Source organism: Agrilus planipennis, unplaced genomic scaffold (genome assembly GCF_000699045.2).
Source record: "Agrilus planipennis isolate EAB-ADULT unplaced genomic scaffold, Apla_2.0 scaffold261, whole genome shotgun sequence".
Taxonomy (NCBI): domain Eukaryota; kingdom Metazoa; phylum Arthropoda; class Insecta; order Coleoptera; family Buprestidae; genus Agrilus; species Agrilus planipennis.
Window position 1 is genome coordinate 42239 of NW_020438949.1, and position 17378 is coordinate 59616.

General features: G+C 35.1%; 1 protein-coding gene across 2 annotated transcripts in view; it reads right to left on the reverse strand.

Moving 5' to 3' along the window:
- Positions 1-13081, reverse strand: part of LOC108742072 (chondroadherin-like) — a 40697-nt gene extending 27616 nt beyond the window's left edge. The window contains exon 1 of one of the 2 annotated variants that reach the window (XM_018477088.1): positions 12832-13081. The gene's annotated coding sequence lies outside the window, so the exon portion shown is untranslated. Of the gene's footprint in view, positions 1-12770 lie in introns of both variants that reach the window. The other variant, XM_018477089.1, reaches the window with a different exon arrangement.
- Between the last annotated feature and the right edge of the window lie 4297 nt (positions 13082-17378).

Here is a 17378-nt window from a genome sequence, read left to right on the forward strand (position 1 = left end):
CCTTTTGCGTGCTATTTGCAGATATTTTGTACGTTATGTTGCGGGGCGCAAGTTTGAACTCCGCTGGTGTGCGTGATCCAAGGTCTCTCTGTCTCTCAAACGCCTGCCTACGCTTTAGGGTTGAGGGTGATGATGCGAACAACAGTGAAAGTGCATCACTCTCCCTTATTTTTATTGCGAATGCACTTTTATCCAAGGGCACCAAGTACCCCCTGCATTACGGCTAGAACAGACGATACAGGGGTGCATGGTTATCGAGGGTGAAATGATGACGCTGTACGTCGATTGTGAAGAAACGGCGGATAGAGCACGCGACTAACGAAACGTTGGATATTACATTATTTCCTGTGGGGAGCTAGCCATAACAGTCCACAAGAATTACATGTAATAAACTAGTCACACTGGGTCCAGTTTTATTTTCGTTTTCACAAGATTAGATAAAAGAAGAAGAAACAAGACTATTACCGAAATTAAAAAGTAAATGATTCCCAAAAATGGAATATAAAACAGTAGAACTGTATTTATCAAGAAATGGTTATAGTGAAATCTTCGAGGTTTGTGAATCACACCATTATTACAATTATGATAAAAATAAGTAATGAATTTAAAACATCACTTCTAGAGACGAGTGTATGACGATAGCCCTGGGCCCCAGGCCCACTGTATATTGTATATTCGTGTTCAGGGACCCTCAAACCACCGAGTAACAAACTTACACTTATTTCTATCATTACTAGCCGCAGAAAACTGCATCTTGATTCGACTATCATCATAATCATCATCATAAGGTCATCAGTCCTAAGACTGGTTGGACACGTACCTCCACTCTTTCCTATCCTGAGCTAAACTTCGCATTTCCCTAAAACTAGAACAACCCACATCCTTAACTATTTGCGAAGAGTAATCTAATCTAGGTCTACCTCTACCCCTCCTAACTCCTGTTTCTGCCTCAAATATGTCTCTGACTAGACCTTCATGCCTAAGAAGGTGTCCTACCAACCTATCTCGCCTATTTTTTATTGACTTCCACAGAGTCCTCTGTTCTCCTATTCTTTCTAATACCTCTTCATTTCTAACCTTTTCTACCCACGATATCCTCATCATCCGCCTATAACACCACATTTCGAAAGCTTCTAACCTTTTCTTTTCCGCCGCTCCCACTGTCCATGTTTCGCACCCGTACAACGCCGTGCTCCAAACATATGATTCGACTAACTGCACAAAAATTCGAAGGTTTGGCCCATTTTTGTGCTTTATTTCCTAGACTATGTATGTAATAAATTTAAAATGTTGTTAATTATGTCTACTAATGATACATTAAGGTTTCCACGGTAGAAGTTTACTATATACAATCTACTTTCTGGGGCTCCTAAGAGGTGGTCTTCATGTTTAGGACATACACTTCCAGAGGTCAAGTCAACAGTGACTGTTCGAATTCTTGAGATTGTAAGAAAGAAAACTGTAAAGACCACGCAAAATAGCATGAGAAAGCAGATATTATACGAAATCTAGTAAGGTGAATAATTAATTTCCACACATTATTTATTCACCTGACAATAACTAGTAGTCTAGCCTGGTTTAGTCTAATCTGTCTTTCTTCGTATAATAAAATCCGGTCGCAACGACAGCGAAGGTACTGACGAAATTCAGTCGTTATAACGAACAAGCAATTTATGAGCTTATTTTATATCAGATTTTATAGATACTGACAGTATTATTAGTATTAGTATTATAATATCCTGATTTAAATAGTTAAATTTAAATTATATTCGTCGATATAAGAGTTTACCTGAATTGACGTTCAAAATCGTTTAATTTTAAAATTTCAGCGTTATATACGAATTGAAGCTATAAACGGAGTCGTTACAAACTGTTTCACAAATATAGAAATAATTGAAAAGTAAATAAAAAAGTGTAGAACTTAATTTAATTTTAAAATGTGGAATAATATACGTAAAATTCCAATATATAGGCACTTTAAAAATTTACTTTAATAGCATACGAGTGCAGGATAGGAATTCAATGATAATAAGACAGGCTGACAGCTGATTTGAACATTAAAAAATCGACAAACTGTTACTTAAATGTGTTACAATTCTTAGTAGCATTAGTACCTATCTCATGGTGCGAATATATTTGCGAACAGTGATTCAGTTCCAGTGAACCCTCGTTTAACCCACATCATCATAATCTCTAGTGACAGATGCGTTGAAAATATTTGATATAAATTGACGTATAACTTAAATAACTGGACATGCCTTCCTGACAAAAAGACGTGGGATTGACTCGACATTTTTGAAATAATATTATGCACACCTACCATTCTGACTTCTTCAATAAATAATCTTATACACTAATACGTCAATACAAAACTTATCGTCCATTTTTTCAAAGATGCTATGCCATAGATGTATATTAAAAACAAGAATCGTTTGTGTATGTTGCCGTAATAATAGGCAAATTTAACTTATAATTAATACTAGTAGACGACATCTTAAGTTTGATGAACTTTACAAGAAGTATTGGTAGTTTAGTGGTAGAATGCTCGCATGCTTTGAACAAATCTGAAATGCTTCAGATAATTGTAAATAAGTAACTCGATCCTATATAAACATCTGCGTTTTGATTGGTAATTTATCGAGACTGCTTGTGGCGTGCTGATGAGATGAAAATATGGTATTATTGACCAAGAACTTAATCCGTTTTTTAATAAATTTATTAGCACAGTAAAAAAAAAATTTTTAGTAGATACATCCGATTTATCCAATTTTCAACGTAGTCTCCCCATTTTGGTAATACATTGTTCCTAATGGGATTGGAACTTTTTGAATGTCGTTATTGAGAAATGAATGTGGTCGTGCCTCCAATCAATTGCTCACAAGGACTTCCACGTCTTGGTCGTCATCATAACGGCATCGTCCAAGTTCTTTAAGAGGTCTAAACATGTAGCAGTCACAGACGGCGGACGTCCATCTGTTTCCCAATGGATTGTTTCCAACTCGCAGGCGGCTATTGAATCGTTGGATTCTCTTTTATATATATTTTTTTTATTTTTTTTATCTTCTTATATTCATCATCACCATCATAAGGACGTCAGTCCTAAGACTGGTTGGACACGCACTTACACTTTTTCGTATCCTGAGGTAATCTTCGCTTTTCCCTAGACCTACCTCTAGTCCTCTTAACTCCAGTTTCTGCTTCTAATATGTCTCTGACTAGCTCTGCATGCTTGAAAAGGTGTCCTACCAACCTATGTATTTATTTCTATTTGTTATTGACTTCCATAGAGTCCTCCCTTCTCTTATTCTTTCTATTGGATACCTCTCCATTTTTAACCTTCTCTGTCCACGGTATCCTCATCATTCGCCTCTAACACTACATTTCGAAAACTTGTAACCTTTTCTTTTCTGCTAAGAACGCCATCTATATTTCGCACCCGTATAGCGCCACGCTCCAAACATACACCTTCACAAATCTTTTTCAATTTGCTAAATTAACCGTTCGCGAGCATAGAAATGACTTCTTTTTGTTGAAGGCGACTCGACTCTGCGCCATCCTCTCTATTTTTTATCCCTACTCTTCTTATATTAGGTAAAATAAATTGGTCGAATGTCCACACGCGATACTAGTAATCAATTATATTAACAAAGTTAGTTGTAGGTTTATCTAGAATTTAGAATATCTAAAAATTGGGAAACATTCTTGATAAGTATTTTTTTCTCATTGATATTATTGTAGCAGAAAAGTATTTTTTAATGGCCAGAACTCAACACAAAAGAAAGTTATTTTAATTGTTTACTAATAAAAGTTAAAAGTTTCTACATAAAAAGAACACAAGCGAATCTGTTGACAAAATTCTTTTTTCTGTGGTTTTTATTGCCAATCGATCGGGTCCTCGACGATATTAAAGTAAAGCTGTTTATGTAGACCTTTCAGAAACCCGTAAAAGATCTGAGCCATATCAGAGTCTTATCAGCAGTATTCGTTTGGAAATGAAGCGTCGTCATAATACTATTAAAAAATCACTTATCTACTTGTATAAGCATGTTTGTTATCATGCATCGCCCTGTTAAGTGATTACAGAGATAACAATGGTTGTGAGCTGTTTTTATTTAAGCACGTATCGAAATAATATATTATATTTAAAAAACGTTTCTAAATTGGATTCAGCTCCAAAACTCAGAAGTTCCATGTAATAGAATAACTCTTTCGTATCCTCCAATGTTCAGAAAATTGAAGCACAAAAACCAAAAATAACAACTACTAAGTTAGTTTATTTATCAATTAATACGTACCTTTCCAAAAAATAAATTTTATCCGCTTTGCATTTTTCATAACTTCAAAGCCGAATAACGAGGGTGATTGTTTTTCAAAAAAATAAACAACTTTTAACCCTTTTTGGCTTTGATTTCAGACTGACTACAAACAGAGGAAGAATGGAGAATAAATTAAGAAAGTGGCTTAATTATTTATCAATAGAACTGATTAATCTGCGAAGTGTGTTAATTCTTACAAATATGATAATTTATTTAAACTATATTCTTACTACTACAGCTGGTTCATTTAAAATACCTAGCCAAATGCAACCGATTTACGGCTCTGTTTATACAGTGGATTTCATTTATTACGACCTTGGTTATAGCGACCATTTTACTATAGCGACGTTAAATATAAGTCCCTTGAATTTAAAGCATACTTGTGTATAAAATTCATGTGGCTATAGCGACTTCGAATGTAACGCCGAGTTCGGGTGTAACGACAAATGCACAATTACTACTAAAAAAAGTGGACATCGTTTAAAAATTAATTAAAAATTGAAAAATGGTGAAAACTAAACATACGTATCTGTATCTAATTACATTTGCCTGTAACGACTTCCGGATGTAACGACGAAATTACAGTGGTCCTTTTGTCGACGTTATACCCGAAATCCACTGTATACCGCTTTTTAAAATTTAAGTAAGATTGGAATTGCATCATTATGTACAGTAATCCCACTTTTATTATGAATGAAATACTTCACTCATCATATTGGGCACAACTAGTAAAGATCATCGATTATTTCTTCAACAAAATGTGAATTTATATAAGTTAGGACTAACTTAAAAAGTTATAGTGCAATAAAATGCAGTTTTTACGTCATACATTCGCTAGTGAAGTTTTTACCGCTATGAAGTCGAATAGATAGGTACCTACTATATTACCGGTTAGTAAGTCTTTCAGAAGCTCATTCGTTCGAAGTACTTCAGAACTTTTAATGAAGTTTATTATGCGAAGGAGTATCTATCACAAGAGCGTATGGTAGCAACTGGGTTGGTTGATTTCCTTTCCATTTATTTTAAACAGTTTTGCACCGAACGCATAATAAATCTCCCTTCGTTTTTATCAGTCGCCAAACGGTCTATGCGGGAAATTTAATGACTTTAAATACAATTTAAGTTAACTGTTGACTGTCCGGTGAATGATAAATTTCGCAATAAGTAAAACTTTTATGGGGTCGCATTAATTTACGTGGATGGATCGAATATAAATCGAATTTTGTTTTGAACAAATCTGAAATGCTTCAGTTTAGTTGTAAATAAGTAACTCGATCCTATATAAACATCTGCGGTTTGGTTGGTAATTTATCGAGACTACCTGTGGCGTGCTGATGAGATCAAAATATGGTATTGTTGACCAAGAACTTAATCCGTTTTTTAATAAATTCATTAGCACAATAAAAAAATCTTTACATCCGATTTATCCTGTTTTCCAACATAGTCTCTCTTCCATTTTGGTAATACATTCTTCCTAATGGGATTGGAAGTTTTTGAATGTCGTTATTGAGAAACGAATGTGGTCGTGCCTCCAACCAATTGCTCATAAAGACTTCTACGTCTTAGTCGTAATCATAACGGCATCGTCCAGGTTCTTTAAGAGGTCTAAACATGTAGCAGTCACAAACAGCGGACGTCCATCTGTTTCCCAATGGATTGTTTCCAGTTTTTCTTGAGACGAAAGCAGCTGTATGTGGCCAAGTATCGTCACGATAAAAGATCACACCTTGGATAGGTAAATCTCGTCTTATCTCTCCAGGAAGCCTGTTTGGCTTAATCAAGAAGCTAGTAATAGTAGGCAACATTAACAGTATGCTACTTATGAAGAAAATTAGTGGGCAGTATGCCTCTGAAATCACAATAAGAACAGTGATATGAATTTTGTCTGTAGAAGGACGAGTTTTGACGTTTCAAGCTAGAACTTCTTCAGATTTTTCCCACTTTATGCTGGCTTGTTTGTTTTCTTCAGGGATGTAACGATATCCTGTTAAAAGCAGTTTTGGACATGGAAGCGTTTGAGTGCAACTGTCAGAGGCAAGACCACATTCATTTTTCGATAAAGGCATTAACTCCTTTGGAAATAAAAAGAGGATTACATAGAAAATAAAGTGTATTATTACTTCTTACCTTGCCAATAAATTTATTAAAAGCTAAATCCTGTTTATATCTGATCCACATCATGCGTGTTTAATACAACTAAAATGTTACTTTCAGAACATGTTACCCTGTTGGGAGGCCAATTATACATTAATTAAATGCGAAGGTAGAGGCTCGTACGTTTGAGGGAAATGGTTAACTGCGTTTTTTTTGTTCGACTTTTCTCGTTACATTGAGAGTGGTATGCTATAGGACAGTAGATTGATCGTTATAAATTATACTTTGGGGGAATTGAATGAAGGGGAGACTAAAATGTGAAGAGAAGTAGAGCGGCAGGAGAGTACGTACTACTCGCTTCTATTTCGTTACTGTACATTTCGGTCCTCTTCAAAATCGACTTAAATTGAGAAAATTAAATACGCTTTTTTCTTTTTACTCGAGCAGGAACATCAAGATAGCTTTCGGTTCATTCTTTAATTGTAGTAGGCAGATATACTTAAAAGTACGAATGTAAATAATTTAAGTTCTCGACTTTTGCTTTTCGAGTTGAGCCTTTGCCATTTTTCATTATTTACGATATTTTAATTGTATAAAAGCTACATTTTCATTTAGATATGTTTCAATTTTTATTTTAATATAATTGTACACCTTGTAAAAGGCTTTTACTTCGAGGAATTAGAATTAATTATCTTTTTACATAGTGGTAAAAAGTAGTAGACATATCGATTGTTAGTGGTTTAGGGAATCTGTAAGGTGAAGGATTGCGAAACCGAACGGAGGTTCACGGGTGTGAAGACTAGAACAGAAGAGATAGTGTGGAGCGCCGAAAAAGGGAAAAAACTAATGGGTCCTCTTCAGTCTCCTTGTGGACGTGTGGGAATCAGTGAGAATTGGCTGAAATAAGAATTGAAGGCTGAAGAGAGTGAAGGAGGATCTGAGAAATATTACTGTCCTAGGAATTCCATTATTACTGAGAAACTATATAAAAACTTGTACCAAGGCAGACGGACTGGGAATTGAACTGGAGTCGTCCCCGAATGATAAGCAATGAATTTACCTAAGTGATCCAAAGAATCCACAAAAACCTTAAATCGGGACAGACGGACCCAGAATCGAACCGATGTCCTTCCGAATACTAAACAATGGTATAAACTTCTAGGCCATGTTGCTCGGTTCGAACAGTGAAGATCTTGACTACAATTTATGTATAAAGGGGACACACCTCATTAGCATGTGCCATTAGAGGAATTCGACAATAATATTGAAGTGAAATATGCTTTATGAGTATTTCATTATTTCATTTATTCAATGAGGCAAATCTAACAAATCTTACAAAAAAATACGAAAGACAAACTTACGGTTATTTGATGGTAGGGCACACAGTGCGATTTTTATTCTCCTAAAGTCAACCATTTTTCCTTATGGGAGTCTAATGCTGCATTCAAGATCATGTGCGAATAAAACAAGGTATTAGACACCTCTTTGTGTGTCTTATAGGGCCTTATGGAGTCCACATTAGGTACTGCGACTAGTTTAATTCACGTAATTTGCACTTCAGTTCTTTTTTTCTTTAAAGTTAAAAATTTTTTGGGCAACGGATAGCAGTGCACCAGTCAGCTACAATTTCAAGTAGTCAACTGCTCAGCGATTACCCTCAATATGCAGGGTTAATTGTGCGTCCACTATAATTCATTACTGTAACTAACGTCTAGGCATGTATCAAGTGTCCTTATGGTGTTCCGATCTGACCAGAAATGCTATCAAGTAGTAACGGTAATAATATTCAGCTAAACGTTCACGAACAATTTGAAATTATACTATTACAGAGAGGAATATGGCTAGCAAAAAGAGTAAAAATGAAAGAAAAAACCGGGCCTGTTCGCGCGCAACTGACCATGACCGGTCAGCTTTATATTCCTATCGAAGTCAGTAGCGGGGAAACTAACTGCTGGCGATATTGGCATACACCACGTTTTTCATACCTAAACGTTTATTTATAAGAAATTAAATGCTTTTTTCCAAAATATGATAAAAAAGTAAGATAAGATTTTCCGCTACAAAAACCACTAATTTTTCAAAATGGGTAAGTTATTGATTTCAGGACGATTTTCGAAAATCAAGTATTCATTAGATCTCGACGTCTTAAAATCATAGCTAAAGCTCAAAAGATACGCCGAATGCTGTAAATCTCACCAAAATCGTTCAAGAATATTGTTGACGAAAAGTTTCGAAAAGTTTTTTTTTTTTTGAAATGACATTCGAATTCCTAGTGAAATCGAGATTTGGTACTCAACTATCTGTTTGTGCTTTACAAACATTAACAAATAATTACTGTGGATCGTACCTTAACCGATTGATTTATTTACAAGATATTTCTGCCGAAATATTAAAGAATGTAACAACTTTATTTGCATATGCACACTTTTTTAAGCAGTTTTGATAGCGCAAAAAAGTTTTCTCACTAAATAACACTAATAAGCAAGTATAAAAGTCTATATCAAGAAATATTGATCAAAAACAGCTCGATCGATATTTCTCTATTTAGGGTGGTCTAATTTGAGTATGATTTATTAGTACACTACTGTGATCAATTACAAAATCAGATACGTGTGATATTGTCACTAAACAAAACATCAAATTAATCTGTGTCAAATTTTTGTTGTTTGTGTAATTTTATTTTAATTAATAAAAACTACCAAAAATGTATTGCCTATTAAGTATAGGTCCGTTGTGCGGCGAGTTCGTTTTTTATGGCATAGCTGCGGTCGCAGTTATTGCTGGAATTTTAACAATTGCACCCAAAAGGAAACTTTTCGGTGTGACGACGAAAACGAAAAAACCAGAAGATAACGAAGGATCGGAATGTAATCCGAATGATCTTGATTGTGATGTTGATTCTGGTGCAGGAAAATCTTCTAGAGAAGGCACTACAAATGTGACTGGAAATGTTAAAACTGAAGACCATCAACAAAACGCTAGAGGAGGTCCACAATCTGATGAAAATGACGATTTATCGAAACCATTGTTAGATGAAGAGCGTGATCGATTAAGCAACATTGAAGAAGTGTGTAATCACGTAATTTCCGAAATGAACGAACAACAACCACATGGAAATGAATGCACTAGAGAAATCAACAATTCCTATTTGGATATGCTTGGTTGTAGGTGCCCCAAACGGTGTTAAAAGACTCCAATTATCGGAATATATTGAGCAATGTACATACATTATGGCAAACGGCACCCCTACCTATGTCATAACTAACAACAAAAATAAAAATTGAAACAATCGCTCCATTTTATTTAATACTCAACTAGTATGCTGATCTAGGATTTTAGTGTGGGGGAGAAATTTATTTTTCATCTAATTGGAAAAGATTCCTTAGAAATAAGAGACGTTTCCATAAAAAATATCACAATTTATTACAACTCAAAAATACAACTATTAAGAGGAAATAATATAAAAAAGTTGGTCTCATATTCTTTGGCAATAATAAAAATAATTAATACTTCAGAAATAAACTAAATCTGAATAGCTATGTATAGAAGAAATGAAATAAACATTTATGCAAAGGAATAGACTGTAGGATCCACGATCTGAACTACAAAAGAAATTATTGGGCATCTACATTGATTACACAAGATGTTTTTAAAATTTCTTTTGTTACATAATGCAGAATGTGGAGTGTTTTCGACACAGTGGATAGATTCACCGCCCTCCTTTTTAGGGATAATTCTTGCTCATTCCTTGCCGCCGGGATTCTTCACCAAGTTTTAGGAATTCTTTGATTTAAATTGTTGTGGTAGATGTTGATAATCGTATCGTTGCTCTATTTGCTCATCCATTAAGGGCAAGGTCAGACTTTTTATGAGAGATGTATTCACCCTCAAACTTCTAACGGCAAAGTTCAACAAAAAATGTCACTATTCACAATTGCAGCAGTGTAAAACCATGTTTTCAACTAAAAAGTTTTGGGTGTTTCATTCCCACCACCTACTAATGCTGGTGGACGGACAGTCCCTATGGACTATGGTAGAAGGTCCTCTTAAATCTACTTATAGGAATCGTGGGAATAGGTCAGTGATGGTTGGAACCAGCAAGATGAAACAGACGAAATGAGGACAGGCGAGAGTAAAAGATTATTTGTGAAATATTATTGCCCCAGGATTTGTCTAAGTGATCCAAAGAATCCACAAAAACCTTAAATCGGGACAGACGGACCCGGAATCGAACCGATGTCCTTCCGTATACTAAGCAATGGTATAAACTTCTAGGCCATGTTGCTCGGTTCGAACAGTAAAGATCCTGACTACATTTATGTACAGGGGGAAGTGTTGCAAGTGGATCTCATGGAGTATGTACCGTTGGAGGAATTCGACAATAAAATTGAAGTGAAATATAGTTTATGAGTTTTTCATAAAGATCATGATCCTTTGATCATCATTCGATTAGGCAAACATCAAATATACTGTGAAGGATCTCGGTTCATGGTGACGCCAGATATATTAAATAATCACAAGAATAACAAATACCGGGCGACATCATGTAGACAGGTAAAGCCGAATGGCAGCATGCAGGGAACCTACTTGAGGAATATGATTCGTGTTATTCTGCATTCTTTTATGTATTTCCTACGCGAATACCTTGTACAAATCTTCCTTGTTTAAATAAATTCAATTAAATTACAATTAGACAAACTTATGGTTACCTGATGGTAGGTCACCCAATGCGATTTTTATTCGATTAAAATCTAACCCTAGGTCAAACCTCTCAGTATATTTTAAAGCTCCTGTTCTCAAAAATACAGGATGTACTGATACCACTTGTACCTGCTTTTTCTATAAAGTGTTATCCTTGATTTGATGGGAGGGTAACGCTTCTCCTTCATCTTCGATGTCTCATTTGGAATCAATTGTGCATCACTCAAATCGCTATTATTTTCTTGAGTTTCAACCTCCGGGAGTCTCTCATTATCCTTACATCAGATAAATTGTTTAGAATATTTTCCATTGGGATATATCAGAACATTTTTAAAAAGCGGCGCATGTTAAGTAGATAATAGCAGCTGGTATTATTTAGTTTAACCCAAAACATGTGTACCAGCCCTACGACAAACATAAACTGAAACAATTATCCACTAAAACACTTCTCCATATAAGAAAGGATATGCAGCGGAAAGAGAATCCTGACAGGGTAGTGAGTTATCGCGTCTAATTCCTTAAATACATTAGATGGAAAATGGTTTGGGTCAAATTGGACTCACCAATACCGTTCAGGGTTGTACATATATAGTTTTTTGGGTTGGTTATAGTTGATTGAGCTTATGAAATAAGGCGATGGCGTTGTAACATAACGTTTTTATACACGATTCTGTCATTGATAATATATTTTTAACAAATAATTAACATTGATCGAACAGTTCCACAACTTCTTTTGTTATCTGTAATACTGTCTTGTTACTGTACTTGTATGTTTATTAAGTACAAATAGGTAGGTACAGAGATACAAATTGGATTTTTTGAGACTCACTGCTCTCAAATATACCTAGTTCCTCTATTGGCGGCAGGTAGATAAACAACGATTAACTGCTTATAAAAGATACTCAGTAGGTACAGTTATAATAATTTCGATTTCATAGAATGCTCTCTTTCGTGAAGATAGGTACGTAGTTTGGAACCTAGGAAAGTACGCCACCTGTAAGCATTCGGTTACCTTCTGTTGCGCAAATACTACCATGATGTAATTGTTAACAATTTACATAATTATGATGTGTAATGGCCACCTATTTAAACTTCACATTTAAAGACAGATATAAATGTTACATATGAATCTATTCCTAAATTTCGTTGTATGGTAAATAACTGTGGATGTATGATCCTAAAGGTCATCCTCCTTTTAAACATATTCATTTCTGTTTACGGATTCGAATGTATCTATCACTAATTTATTCAGCAGTACTTAAGATAAAAAATATTAACTATTGACAAACAAAAAGTGTTTGAAATACATTTTATGTAATATTGTATGCATCATCTGGGTACTTCTATCTCTTGATTCCCTGGCAGATCATAAAACATTGATGTATGGAGCCCATATATGTCTGTTTCAAACAGAGTCGGTTGTTCTTAGATTTACTAGAATTGCAGGTCTCATTGTAGTAAACTTATTATTATAACCCGTGACTAACTTCGCAAACAGTCGTATGACTCCATCCGTATTAACTGCACTTGTTACAAGTGCAAACTTTTTCTAAGAAATCCGTTCAACCTGACAATCAATTTATCACGTAATTGGCAAAATCCTTTTATTATTAGCTTTGAGTCATTAATGGAATACGTAAATAAGCAAAAACAACGTACTGTGTAACTGAACATGTATAGACGTATGCATGTATGTAGTAAGTTACTATGTAATCCTCACCAGGCAGCACTCTCAATTCAATTCCTCTAACAAAGCATGGAAACAAATCCTTTGCAGTTGAAGTTGTTTAAAAGTTTTCCTTTTCGATAAGCACACCAAGCACTAAACTAAACATATACACTCTAGTATACCGATCGCATCGGGTCAACAAAAAAGAAAAAGCTTTTTATTCAAAAAAAATACGCAATGTCACGAACAGACGTCAGACAATCTCCCAAACCGAAATCTCCACACAAACTGAAGCATTTGGGAAGTAATGAAATAGCATTCCACTCACTGCTGAAGCTGTCGTATACGTTCGGAATCGCAAAGTTAGCCGACGTTTACCGAAGTTATCGTGTGGTATGCAGCGTAAGCGGAGCGTCGGGTTTTCTCAACTGCTTCTGAATTGTGTAGCTACATGGTACCTATCTACTATTTAGAACTTGCAAGTTGGAAATGCAACGATTAGCAGTAAATATACTTTCAAGAAAATCCATTCATGCGATTTGTGTAAGTTTTCCCATAGTATGCTCCTTTATGGCGTTTCCAAATCCCAAATCACGATGAGAAAGTATTTTGGATTATCCAGGATTAGCGGCCGATCATATGTTCTGAGTAAGATTGACAGAATCAGAAGCTGAAGATATGATTATTATGTGTATGGTAGACGGTATGACCTAGAGGTTTAGACACTTGTTTAGCATTAGGGTGGATACTGGCTCGATTCCGAGTTTGAGCACTAATCCAAACTTTTCTGCGGCTGCCTTGAATCACTTAGCAAGATGTTGGTTCGTGGGTAATGTTTCACCGATAATCTTTTCTCTCTTCTGTTTTCAATTCGCCCGTCTCATCTTTCTCATCCCAACCAACGCCCATCCATTCCAACGATTTCTAAAAAGATGCTGAAGAGGGAATTCTGCCCTACCCTTCGGCGTAATCCGGAGAGACTGCCGGATTCACCAGTATTAGTAGCTAGTGGAAATGAAGCACCACAAGGTTTTTTTTTGGGATGGAATCCAGAGTTCATCATAAATGGATAAAGGAACTAATAAGGTTCTGAGACGCATGGGCAAGGAAAGAGAGGTTGTTGCTGAAGAAGTCCTTCTGCCCTACCCTTCGGCGTGACTGCCTGCCCATCAGCTTTAGTAGCTGGTGGGAATAAAACACCCAAAAGTTTTTTTGACGGAATCCACAGTTTATCAAAGATGAATAAAGGAACAAATGCAGAGGTTCTGAGACACTTGGGCAAGAAAGAGAAGTTGTTAGCACAGTCGTAAGCTGGAATATCTGGGACATATTATGAGAGGGAAGAAAGGAATTCTACAGTTGATAATCCAGAGTAAACGCATTATAGACAGAAGAAGAATCTCATAGTTGCGAAACCTGAAAACTTTTTAAAGCAGCCGCGTCTAAAGTGATGATTGTCAACCTTCAAGAAAATGAGTTCACTACGACATAAAAGATGTATGGAGTTCTATACCTCGGAAATCATTTTTAACGTGTATGCCAATCACAGGCCCAAGCTCTCAGTCACCCGATTACCCTATAACTACAACTTGAGTTGGTAAAACGGGCGCTGTGAAAGTTAATAAGGAAAATGAGAGACAGGATGATGGGGCACGTTCTAAGACATCAAGGATTGGTTAGAGATATTTTGGAGGAAGGAACAAGTAGTTAGGGAAGTGGGATTTTCTAGTTTTAGGGAAATGGTGCAAAAGGATTGGGTCAGGATAGCAAACAGCGGATGTACGTTTCCAACTAGTCTGATGGTCTTATGATGATTATGACGATAAAAAGACAATAGCGTAAAGTCAAATTCTTAACAATCCTATGTTAGAATTTACTTTAAAAGATAGAAAATAGGCTAGGACATAAACAATACATTTGTAGAAATTTTATGTATATATGTCCAGATTCTTTATTTTTATACATAATAACTTAACCAAGCCAGAAAAGAATATTAATTATTATTGGAGGCAGTACAATAGTTCTGAGTATTGGACATTTTACACGACTTAAAGTCTTCTGTTCGTCCATTTCAAAACCTTTAAAGTTTCTCTTTTGCACGTTTTGATTTGACACGGTAATTCTTTCGTCTTTATTTAAAATAAATTACATTTCATTCTGCATTTGTCCCTGATGTCCATTTTGCCCTCTCTCGCCTCCTTGCGGGTAATTTGCCTTTGTTCGTTTCAAAAAGAAATCCAGCTCGGCAGTTGGTCACCTGAATTAAGATTTCAAAAGGAGCAGCTGGAAAGGTGTCACTTTGGTTTATGGCCTACTAGCGGGTTGTCAAAGGCAGGTAGTACCTGGTAGTGCGAATACTCACCTATATAGGTACATGTGCAGTCTGTATTCGCTCGCTTAAACCTTTTTTCGGTTCTGCTAACAGCCTCAACGTGACTTTCTTTCAATATGGTTTATTACAATTTCAACAGAAAAAAATGCATTTTCGTGAGTAATTGTTAAGTCTCCGTTTTACGAGCGTAAACACGTTGTAACTTAATTGCCACTGAAAATATGTATATACTTATAGGTTTGCATGTATTACATGTACACAGTGGTGGACGACACCTGTATGAGGGGGCATTTTGTTTATTATATAATTAAGAAAATTGCTTTCTGATTATTTTGTAATAAAATAGTTTGCCGTAGCTTCAATTGCTTCGGTATTTTTGTTGAAATTAACTCTACTACTACGTTCGTTCTTAAAAAATCAATTTTTTACCAGTATTTATTGAGGTAGTATAAAATTAATAACTTCAAAAAGACAAATAGACCAAAGATAAATGCCAAATGGTAAACGTAACAGCAATCTTGCAATTTTGTTCGTAAAGTTGCCATTTATATTTTCCCTGCAATAACATAAATAAATAAAAATCAGAGCCAATAAGAGTACAACGTTTATTTACAGCAATATAAAGGCAACATCAACGTTTCGCCGCCTGTTGTGAGCCTTTCTCAAGGTAGGTTTTGTAGATGAAAATGCTTCACAACGGAAGGTAAAACGATGATTTTATAGGGGGTAAATAAGACGGGTATTCTTATCTTGATTAAAGGAAAGAAATGGAAAATATGTACCTATAACTATTTATTTGTATTAATAAAAGAATTGAAAAGCATTCTATTTGTTTACACTTTTAAGTACTAATAAGTAGTTATAAGTAGTGTGTTTTCTGCTGCCGAAGACCAATCGCTTCCGAAAAGGGATTGATACAAAGAATTCTTTAATAGTTTATTTTTATTATTCTGACGATGAGATTGGAGTAATTGACAGCTGTACTCCTTCACCAACTTACAGATTGTATGTTTACATAATGTTGAATACATAATAAATAATTAAATTCTTTATGGTTGTGTTCAGGTTTAAGAATACTTAACAAAAATGAGCTAATATTGCTTAATAAGTATGTACACCTTGGCTTTGAATGCATGGGAGAATTAAGGTGGTAAAAACACTGAAATATTTATTAAATTACTTACAAAAACTTTTAAATTAGTAAAATAGTTAATATTGTTGTTCAAATGTTATGTTTAAATTGTCTTGTCAAACAATCTGCTTTTTAGTAATAGTTTAAATGTCGTTTCACTTTATCCACTACAATTGCATTGCTCAAATGTGCTGCTATTATACCATTTACTACTGAAAATATCAACGAGATGTTTATTTATATTTGACGACATATTAAAGGCTTTAACGCTTGTTTTCGAGTCGCACTTCTATTTATGATTAAACAAAACTTGGCAGGTACTGTATGGAAAGTATGTTTAATGAACAAGAGTCTAGAGTATATTGATCTTTTTTCTCCCTATCTTCGATTTTGCCAGCGCGCATCCAACACATTGGAAGAAGCACATCGCTAGAGAAAGTAAATGAAGTATACTACCTAGTTTATTTCTGTTTTCATTTCTTAATTTTTACTTAAGAAGAAAAGATGCAAACTGGAATATGAGTTAGACACTCTGTCTGAACATTATAGTAATCAATTTTGGAGAATTTCCTTTTTTTGACATGACACTAATCTATTTTTTCTATTTACAAAGGTGTTTTAGTGCATTATTGTGTAACATAACAATCACGAGCCGCCACTGTATGCACCTACGTGTAAGAGTACAGTAATAAATAACAATAGAAGCATAAAATACTTTTTATGTTCGAATTTCTTTTGCTTGAACCGTCAGTAGTGCTTTTTATACTCGTATTTATTATTAATGTTACAATAGTTATACGTACCTACTCCTAATAACTTCTGTAATTTGCATCCATCGTAAACTGCAATTATCGATTCGACGGTGCATCTACAAACTTTTTTACGACTAGGTACTAAACTAAATAACTTTATGAATTTATTATGGAACTCGAAATGGCGTAAAAGATTATTGCAGGCTAAAACCCTCAATTGAATACTCTTTATGTTTTGAGAACGTTCTGAAAACTCTCGAATACTAAAATTTTTACTGACCACGATTCTTCAATGGGTAATACATCTGATTGGACAGATAAACCGCTGCAGTCCATCATAACGATATTTGGAATGGTACAAATCTTATTGATTTAAGATGTT